Source organism: Arachis hypogaea, chromosome 12 (genome assembly GCF_003086295.3).
Source record: "Arachis hypogaea cultivar Tifrunner chromosome 12, arahy.Tifrunner.gnm2.J5K5, whole genome shotgun sequence".
In the NCBI taxonomy this organism is placed as follows: Eukaryota; Viridiplantae; Streptophyta; class Magnoliopsida; order Fabales; family Fabaceae; genus Arachis; species Arachis hypogaea.
In genome coordinates, this window is record NC_092047.1 from 110,006,893 (window position 1) to 110,018,304 (window position 11,412).

Consider the following 11,412-nt stretch of genomic DNA (forward strand, 5'->3'; position numbering starts at 1 on the left):
TCCCTCCGTCGTCTCCCCTAACCCGTCTCTGCTGGCGCTCGCACTCCTTCGGCGCTCACTACTCACCGCGTCGGTTAGCCAACGGAGGTCGCCTTTCCTTCCTCCACATCGCCAGTCTTTGCCCTTCTTCCTCTATCGCCTCTTCTCATCTGCTCTACCGCCTTCGCTCCTTGTGTGCTCCGCTTCACTCTCTGTTGTTTTCGCCTCCCCTACCCTCTTTGCTGTTTATGTCATCTCTCTCTAGCCTCTCTGTTTCTATCTCTGCATCTAGAATGCAACCTTAGGTAAATTATTTGGTTAAGTTTTTCTTCGATCTGATTATTTGCTCTTGAATTTGATTTTTTGTTTTGATTTTCATGGTCACCGGGAATGGTGGAAGTTTCGGTTTGGTGAACGAGGACCTTCTCCAAAACATTCTGGCGAGGCTCCGGCTCGTTGGTTCGCTTCCGCTGCTTGTGTCAGCAAATCATGGAGCTCTGTCTGCAATTGAATCCTTACTCGTCGAAAGCTCTCTTCTGCTCTTTCTCTCAATCGTTCACTTTCCGTGAGTTTCACCTATTTCCCCCAAAACAAAACACTTCTTAAAAGCTAGGGTTAATTGAAAATGGAAATGGAGCTTTGTGATTATATTAGCTTATTTTTGGAGTAAAATTTTCGAATTTGTACTCAAAACGGTACATGTTATGTTATGACGCACTTAGGAAGATTGCATTTTTTCCCTAAAATTGGTGATATATATGGAAATGAATTTACAGCTCAAATTTATGATAAGGACTAATTTTATGTCTAGTATTTTTTCTGAGTTACCAATTTGAGCATTTACCTTTAGTATTTATCTTTTTGATAACTCAAATTTATCATCAAATGTGAAAAAGTTTGGTCTGTGTTTCGACAGAAACGATGTTTGTGTGCATGTGTTGAGATTCTTAAATGAATGGTATAAAATAATGTGCATGTCTAGAATTTCCAGCATGGTGCAGAGGTTGTTGGCAGCACTGGCAGCCATTTCCATAATCGTCGCCGCACTTTTTGGAGATTCCGTTGACTGCTTTGACGGTGGTGGCAAATCCGAACCACAACCCACTCTCTACGACGAGCTCATTCTCCCCACCGGTTACCCCTACACCGAATACATGGTAATTGATGAGCGGATAATTTATACGCTTTTTGGCATTATTTTTAGTATGTTTTTAGTATGATTTAGTTAGTTTTTATTATATTTTTATTAGTTTTTAATTAAAAATTACATTTCTGGATTTTACTATGAGTTTGTGTATTTTTCTGTGATTTTAGGTAATTTCTGGCTGAAATTGAGGGACCTGAGCAAAGATCTGATTCAGAGGCTGACAAAGGGCTGCTGATGCTGTTGGATTCTGACCTCCCTGCACTTGAAATAGAATTTCTGGAGTTACAGAACTCCAAATGGCGCGCTCTCAATTGCGTTGGAAATTAGACATCCAGGGCTTTCCACCAGTATATAATAGTCCATACTTTTCCCGAGTTTAGACGACGCAAACTGGCGTTGAACGCCAGCTCTCTGCCCAATTCTGGAGTTAAACGCCAGAAACAAGCTGCAAAGCAGAGTTAAACGCCAGAAACAAGTTACAAACTGGCGTTCAACTCCAAGGAAGACCTCTACACGTGGAAGCTTCATTACTCAGCCCAAGCACACACCAAGTGGACCCCAGAAGTGGATTTCTGCATCATTTACTTACTTCTGTAACCCTAGTAACTAGTTTAGTATAAATAGAACTTTTTACTATCATGTTAGGGGAGATCTTTTGATCATGTTTTTATGATTGAACCCTCTTTGGGAGGCTGGCCTCTCGGCCATGCCTAGACCTTCATCACTTATGTATTTTCAACGGTAGAGTTTTTACACATCATAGATTAAGGTGTGGAGCTCTGCTGTACCTCGAGTATTAATGCAACTACTACTATTTTCCATTCAATTCAGCTTATTCTTGTTCTAAGATATTCATTCGCAAACAAGAACTTGATGAATGTGATGATTATGTGACGCTCATCATCATTCTCACTTATGAATGCGTGCCTGACAACCACTTCCGTTCTACATGCAAACAATGCTTGAATGTGTATCTCTTGGATTCCTTAACCAGAATCTTCGTGGTATAAGCTAGAATTATTGGCGGCCATTCTTGAGAATCTGGAAAGTCTAAACCTTGTCTGTGGTATTCCGAGTAGGATTCAGGGATTGGATGACTGTGACGAGTTTCAAACTCGCGAGTGCTGGGCGTAGTGACAGACGCAAAAGGATTACTGAATCCTATTCCAGCATGATCGAGAACCGACAGATGATTAGTCGTGCTGTGACAGAGCATTTGGACCATTTTCACTGAGAGAATGGGATGTAGCCATTGACAACAGTGATGCCCAACATACAGCTTGCCATGGAAAGGATTAAGAAGGATTGGATGAAGACAGTAGGAAAGCAGCGAGACAGAAGGGACAAAGCATCTCCATATGCTTATCTGAAACTCTCATCAATGAATTACATAAGTACCTCTATCCTATTTTATATTTTATATTTTATTTTTATTTTAATTATCAATTCACCATAAACATTTGAATCCTCCTAACTGAGATTTACAAGATAACCATAGCTTGCTTCATACCGACAATCTCCGTCGGATCGACCCTTACTCACGTAAGGTTTATTACTTGGACGACCTAGTGCACTTGCTGGTTAGTTGTGTGAAGTTGTGACAAAGAATTAAGATTATAAACGCGCATATTGAGTTTTCAACGCCGTTTCCAAGGAATGAACGATCACGATTTCGTGCACCAAGTTTTTGGCACCGTTGCCGGGGATTGTTTGAGTTTGGACAACTGACGGTTCGTCTTGTTGCTCAGATTAGGTAATTTTATTTTAATTTTAAGCTTTTTGTTTTTATTATTTTTATTTTCGAAAAAAAATACATTTTTCCTCTTTTTCGTTTTTCCCAATGAATTTTCGAAAAAAAATACAAATTTTTTTTTTATAAAATCATAAAAACCAAAAAATTTGATGTTTCTTGTTTAAGTCTAGTGTCAATTTTTAAGTTTGGTGTCAATTGCATGTTTTAGAAAATTTGTGCATTTTTCGAAAATTTCATGCATTGCATTCTTAATGATCTTCAAGATGTTCTTGGCCAGTCTTCTTATTTGATCTCTATATTTTCTTGTTTTGTGTCTTTTGTTGTTTTTCATATGCATTTTTGCATTCATACTATCTAAACATTAAAAATTTTTTAAGTTTGGTGTCTTGCATGTTTATCTTTTCTTAAAAATTTTCAAAAATAAGTTCTTGATGTTCATCTTGATCTTCAAAGTGTTCTTGGTGTTCATCTTGACATTCAAAGCATTCTTGCATGCATTGTGTGTTTTGATTCATAATTTTTATGTTGTGAGTCTTTTTATTGTTTTTCTCTTTCTTCATTAAAATTTCAAAAATAAAAAAATATCTTTCCTTTATTCTCTCATAAATTTTCGAAAATTTGAGTTGACTTTTTCAAAACTTTTTAAAATTTAGTTGTTTCTTATGAGTCAAATCAAATTTTCAATTTAAAAAATTCTATCTTTTTCAAAAATCAAATCTTTTTCATTTTACTTTCACAATTTTCGAAATTTTCAAAATTAATTTTCAAAAATCTTTTTCATAATTTCAAAATCTTTACTAACAATTAATGTGATTGATTCAAAAATTTTTCAAGTTGTTACTTGCCTATTAAGAAAAATTCAATCTTTAAATTTTAAAATCATATCTTTTTATTTCTTGTTAGTCAAGTAAGCAACTTTTAAGTTCAAAATCAAATCTTTTTAAATTTCTTTTTCAAATCTTTTTCAAAATAAATTTCAATCACATCTTTTTCAAAATCAATTTCAAAATCTTTTCTAACTTCTTATCTTTTCAAAATTGATTTTCAAATCTTTTCAATTAATCTTATCTTTTTGTTTGATTCTTATCTTTTTCAAAACTACCTAACTAATTCTCTCTTTAATTTTCGAAAACTCCTCCCCACTTTTTCAAAATTTCTTTTCAATTAATTGTTTTAAATTTTAATTTAATTTCAATTTTAAATTTTTGAATTTAGCTTTAATTTTTATTTTTTATTTATTTAATTTTCGAATTCTTCTCTTCTTCATCTCCTTCTATTTAATTATTCATCTACTAACACTTCTCTTCACTCAAAAATTCGAACCCACCCTTCTTCTCTGTGTTCGAATTTTTCTCTTTTCCTTTTTCTATTCTTCTCTTCTTATATTCACATAAGGAATCTCTATACTGTGACATAGAGGATTCCATATTTTCTTTTATGTTCTCTTCTTTTTCATATGAGCAGGAACATGGATAAGAACATTCTTGTTGAAGCTATTCCTGAACCTGAAAGGACTCTGAAGAGGAAGCTAAGGGAAGCCAAAGCACAACTCTCTCGATAAAATCTGACAGAAATTTTCGAAAAGAAAGGAGACATGGCCGAAAATAATAATAATAATGCAAAGAAGATGCTTGGTGACTTTACTGCACCAAATTCTAATTTACATGGAAGAAGCATCTCAATCTCTGCCATTGGAGCAAACAATTTTGAGCTTAAACCTCAATTAGTTTCTCTGATGCAACAGAACTGCAAGTTTCATGGACTTCCATCAGAAGATCCTTTTTAGTTCTTAACTGAATTCTTGCAGATCTGTGATACTGTTAAGACCAATGGGGTTGATCCCGAGGTCTACAGGCTTATGCTTTTCCCATTTGCTGTAAGAGACAGAGCTAGAATATGGTTGGACTCTTAACCTAAGGATAGCCTAAACTCTTGGGATAAGCTGGTCACAGATTTCTTAGCCAAGTTCTTTCCTCCTCAAAAGCTTAGTAAGCTTAGAGTGGATGTTCAAACCTTCAGACAAAAAGAAGGTGAATCCCTCTATGAAGCTTGGGAGAGATATAAGCAGCTGACCAAAAAGTGTCCCTCTGACATGCTTTCAGAATGGACCATCCTGGATATATTCTATGATGGTCTGTCTGAATTATCAAAGATGTCATTGGACCATTCTGCAGGTGGATCCATTCACCTAAAAAAAACTCCTGCAGAAGCTCAGGAACTCATTGACATGGTTGCAAATAACCAGTTCATGTACACTTCTGAAAGGAATCCTGTGAGTAATGGGACGCCTCAGAGGAAGGGAGTTCTTGAAATTGATGCCCTGAATGCCATATTGGCTCAGAACAAAATATTGACTCAGCAAGTCAATATGTTTCTCAGAGTCTGAATGGATTGCAAGCTGTATCCAACAGTACTCAAGAGGCATCTTCTGAAGAAGAAGCTTATGATCCTGAGAACCCTGCAATAGCAGAGGTGAATTACATGGGTGAACCCTATGGAAACACCTATAATTCCTCATGGAGAAATCATCCAAATTTCTCATGGAAGGATCAACAAAAGCCTCAACAAGGCTTTTAATAATGGTGGAAGAAACAGGTTTAGCAATAGCAAGCCTTTTCCATCATCCACTCAGCAACAGACAGAGAATTCTGAGCAAAATCCATCTAGCTTAGCAAATATAGTCTCTGATCTATCTAAGGCCACTTTGAGTTTCATGAATGAAACAAGGTCCTCCATTAGAAATTTGGAGGCACAAGTGGGCCAGCTGAGTAAAAGAGTCATTGAAACTCCTCCTAATACTCTCCCAAGCAATACAGAAGAAAATCCAAAAGGAGAGTGCAAGGCCATAACCTTGCTTGGTGTGGCTGAATCCAGAGAGGAAGAGGAGGACGTGAATCCTAGTGAGGAAGACCTCCTGGGATGTTCAATGACCAATAAGGAGTTTTTCTTTGAGGAACCAGAGGAATCTGAGGCTCATCTAGAGACTATAGAGATTCTATTGAACCTCCTTTTACCATTCATGAGCTCTGATGACTATTCATCTTCTGAAGAAGATGAAGACATTGCTGAAGAGCAAGTTGTTCAATATTTAGGAGCAATCATGAAGTTGAATGCCAAATTATTTGGTAATGAGACTTGGGAGGATGAACCTCCATTGTTCATCAAGGAACTAGATGCCTTGGTTCAGCAAACTCTACCTCAAAAGAGACGGGATCCTGGTAAATTCCTAATTCCCTGTAACATAGGCACCATGACCTTTGAGAAGGCTTTGTGTGACCTGGGGTCAGGCATACACTTAATGCCACTCTCTGTAATGGAGAAACTAGGAATCTTTGAGGTACATGCTGTCAAATTCTCATTAGAGATGGCAGACAAATCCATGAAACAGGCTTATGGAATAGTAGAGGATGTGTTAGTAAAGATTGAAGGCCTTTACATCCCTGCTGATTTCATAATCCTAGACACTGGGAAGGATGAGGATGAATCCATCATCCTTGGAAGACCCTTCCTAGCCACAGCAAAAGCTGTGATTGATATGGACAGAAGAGAGTTAGTCCTTCAACTGAATGAGGACAACCTTGTGTTTAAAACTCAAGAATCTTCTTCTGTAACCATGGAGAGGAAGCATGAAAAGCTTCTCTCACTGCAGAGTCAACCAAAGCCCCCACAGTCAAACTCTAAGTTTGGTGTTGGGAGGCCCCAACAATGCTCTGAACATCTGTGAGGCTCCATAAGAGCTCATTGTCAAGCTATTGACATTAAAGAAGCGCTTGTTGGGAGGCAACCCAATGTTATTTAATTATGTTTATTTATTTTTCATTGCTATTTCATGTTTTCTGTAGGTTGATGATCATGTGAAGTCACAAAAATTACTGAAAAATGAAAAACAGAATGAAAAACTGCACACCCTGGAGGAAGAGCTTACTAGCGTTTAAACGCCAGTAAGGGTAGCAGAATGGGCGTTAAACGCCCAGTCTGGCACCATTCTGAGCGTTTAACGCCAGAAACAAGCACCAGACTGGCGTTTAACGCTAGAACCAAGCATGGAAGTGGCGTTTAACGCCAAGAATGGGCAAAAAGCTGGCGTTAAACGCCAGAAACAAGCTACCTTTGGGCGTTTAACGCCAAAACCAAGCAGCAAGCTGGCGTTTAACGCCAAACATGCATGCTAAGGGCGTTTTACACGCCTAATTGGAGTAGGGATGTTAAGTCCTTGGCCCCTCAGGATCTGTGGACCCCACATGATCACCTCAGGATCTGTGGACCCCACAGGATCCCCACCTACCTCACCTCTTCTTCTCTCCTCTTCACACATTTTCATAACACTCTTCCCCAAAATAACCTCCACCAATCACCTCCATTACTCCTCCAACCCACCTACACCCACCCACTCAAATTCTAACCATTCACACACCTCTCTCCCTCTCCTCCATTTCTCTTCTTCTTCTCCTTCTTTCTTTCTTCTTTTGCTTGAGGACGAGCAAACCTTCTAAATTTGGTGTGATAAAAGCGTTGCTTTTTGTTTTTCCATAACCATTTATGACACCTAAGGCTAGAGAAACCTCTAAAAAGAGGAAAGGGAAGGCAAAAGCTTCCACCTCTAAGTCATGGGAGATGGAGAGATTCATCTCAAAAGCTCATCACTAAGAAAAGGATGGAGCACCAAGAGCACTCCATCATCCTCCATGAGATTAGAGAAGATCAAAGGGCTATGAGGGAGGAACAACAAAGGCAAGGAAGAGACATAAAGGAGCTCAAGAGCACCATTGGTTCTTCAAGAGGAAGAAGGCCCCACCCCCACTAAGGTGGACCCGTTCCTTAATCTCCTTGTCTATTTCTTTTTCTGTCTTCATTCTCTATGCTTTATGTTTATGTTTGTGTCTTTACCACATGATCACTAGTGTCTAGTAACTATGTCTTAAGGCTATGAATGTCCTATGAATCCATCACCTTTCTTAAATGAAAAATGTTTTAATTACAAAAGAACAAGAAGTAAGTGAATTTCGAATTCATCCTTGAAATTAGTTTAACTATTTTGATGTGGTGACAATACTTTTTGTTTTCTGAATGAATGCTTGAACAGTGCATATGTCTTTTGAATTTGTTGTTTATGAATGTTAAATATGTTGGCTCTTGAAGAATGATGAAAAAGGAGAAATGTTATTTGATGATCTGAAAAATCATAGAATTGATTCTTGAAGCAAGAAAAAGCAGTGAATACAAAAGCTTGCAGAAAAAAAAAGAGAGAAAAAAAATATGGCGAAAAAAAAAGAGAAAAAGAAAAAGCAAGCAGAAAAAGCCAATAGCCCTTAAAACTAAAAGGCAAGGGTAATAAAAAGGATCCAAGGCTTTGAGCATCAGTGGATAGGAGGGTCTAAAGGAATAAAATCCTGGCCTATGCGGCTAAACCAAGCTGTCCCTAACCATGTGCTTGTGGCGTGAAGGTGTCAAGTGAAAAGCTTGAGACTGAGCGGTTAAAGTCGTGATCCAAAGCAAAAAGAGTGTGCTTAAGAACCCTGGACACCTCTAATTGGGGACTCTAGCAAAGCTGAGTCACAATCTGAAAAGATTCACCCAGTTATGTGTCTGTGGCATGTATGTATCCGGTGGTAATACTGGAAAACAGAGTGCTTTGGGCCACAGCCAAGACTCATAAAGTAGCTGTTCAAGAATCAACATATTGAACTAGGAGAATCAATAACACTATCTAAATTTTAAGTTCCTATAGATGCCAATCATTCTGAACTTCAAAGGATAAAGTGAGATGCCAAAACTATTCAGAGGCAAAAAGCTACTAGTCCCGCTCATTTGATTGGAGCTAAGTTTCACTGATAGTTTGGAATTTATAGTATATTCTCTTCTTTTTATCCTATTTGATTTTCAGTTGCTTGGGAACAAGCAACAATTTAAGTTTAGTGTTGTGATGAGCGGATAATTTATACGCTTTTTGGTATTGTTTTTAGTATGTTTTTAGTTTGATTTAGTTAGTTTTTATTATATTTTTATTAGTTTTTAATTAAAAATCACATTTCTGGACTTTATTATGAGTTTGTGTGTTTTTCTGTGATTTCAGGTAATTTCTGGCTGAAATTGAGAGACCTGAGCAAAGATCTGATTCAGAGGCTGACAAAGGACTACTGATGCTGTTGGATTCTGACCTCCCTACACTCGAAATAGATTTTCTGAAGTTATAGAACTCCAAATGGCGCGCTCTCAATTGAGTTGGAAAGTAGACATCCAGGGCTTTCCAGCAATATATAATAGTCCATACTTTGCCCGAGTTTAGATGATGCAAACTGGCGTTGAACGCCAGCTCTCTGTCCAATTCTGGAGTTAAACGCCAGAAACAAGCTGCAAAGCAGAGTTAAACGCCAGAAACAAGTTACAAACTAGCATTCAACTCCAAGGAAGACCTTTACATGTGGAAGCTTCATTACTCAGTCCAAGCACACACCAAGTAGGCCCCAGAAGTGGATTTCTGCATCATTTACTTACTTCTGTAACCCTAGTAACTAGTTTAGTATAAATAGAACTTTTTACTATCATGTTAGGGGAGATCTTTTGATCATGTTTTTATGATTGAACCTTCTTTGGGAGGCTGGCCTCTCGGCCATGCCTAGACCTTCATCACTTATGTATTTTCAACGGTAGAGTTTCTACACACCATAGATTAAGGTGTGGAGCTCTGCTGTACCTCGAGTATTAATGCAACTACTGCTATTTTCCATTCAATTCAGCTTATTCTTGTTCTAAGATATTCATTCGAACACAAGAACTTGATGAATGTGATGATTATGTGACGCTCATCATCATTCTTACTTATGAACGCGTGCCTGACAACCACTTCCATTCTACATACAAACAAGGCTTGAATGTGTATCTCTTGGATTCCTTAACTAGAATCTTCGTGGTATAAGCTAGAATTATTGGCGGCCATTCTTGAGAATCCGGAAAGTCTAAACCTTGTCTGTGGTATTCCGAGTAGGATTCAGGGATTGAATGACTGTGACGAGCTTCAAACTCGCGAGTGCTGGGCGTAGTGACAGATGCAAAAGGATTACTGAATCCTATTCCAGCATGATCGAGAACCGACAGATGATTAGCCGTGCTGTGACAGAGCATTTGGACCATTTTCACTGAGAGGACAGGATGTAGCCATTGACAACGGTGATGCCCAACATACAGCTTGCCATGGAAAGGATTAAGAAGGATTTGATGAAGACAGTAGGAAAGCAGAGAGACAGAAGGGACAAAGCATCTCCATACGCTTATCTGAAACTCTCACCAATGAATTACATAAGTACCTCTATCCTATTATATTTTATTTTTATTTTAATTATCAATTCACCATAAACATTTGAATTCGTCTGACTGAGATTTACAAGATGACCATAGCTTGCTTCATACCGACAATCTCCGTGGGATCGACCCTTACTCACGTAAGGTTTATTATTTGGACGACCCAGTGCACTTGCTGGTTAGTTGTGCGAAGTTGTGACAAAGAATTAAGATTATAAACGCGCATATTGAGTTTTCAGCGCCGTTACCAAAGAATGAACGATCACGATTTCGTGCACCAGTAATCCCTCACTCTCTATACCTTATTCCCAGTTCTCTGCCTGGTTGACAGTTAGTTATTAAACCCACCCAGCCTACAGTTCACTTAGTTTATGATTGACTAGGTTCTTAAATATTTATTGCATAGGGAAGAGCTTGACCTTTCGTTGCAATTGTATTGTGTGATTAGAAGATCTATTTTATTAAGGTTAGTTGCTTGAATATTGTAAACTTGGGACTAGAAGCAGTTGTTTAGTTATTGTGCAAACAATTGATTCATAGAGACTTGGATACTTATAACTACATGTATTTCACCATGTTCTTTAGGGATGAAATGTCCAAATGTAATTTTGAGCAGATAAACTATTTTACCCTTCTGTCTGTTTGCTTGTCCTTCTTTCCTTGCAAAGGTTTGGTCCGAATTTAGTTCTTCATGTGTCTGATAATCCTGTATTTGATTCTTCCATACAGATATTTTATGAGAAAAGAGGACAATGGAAGGCTGCAATTCAATCACGGGAGTATATTCGATCCTTTCAGCGTTATTATAGCAACACGTACTTGGATGGTAATAAACACAAAGCAATTAACTTGTAAGAAACAGGGTCATCTGTTGTCATTAACCCATTTGGAAATTCTAAGCAATAATTTAAATAACCTTATTGTTAGGGAAAGTTAGATTTAGGAAATTATCCTTACTAAATTCTCTTTCTTCCTAAATTATTTCTACCCACTTACACTCGTCTATTTAATCGGAGATATGATTGAAATAAATTAATTAATATTACTTAGATTTCCTAAATAGAAAATTCTTTTTTAAAGAAAAATGGATTTTGCTAAGTGGCTAGAGAATTATTTCCAGTAGGAGGGATTACGTCCAGATAATTGTTTCCATAAAAAGTTATATATAGTTATATAGTTATATACTTATCCTAGTTGCATTATAGTGGAAGATTAAACTGTTTTGCTTGATTTT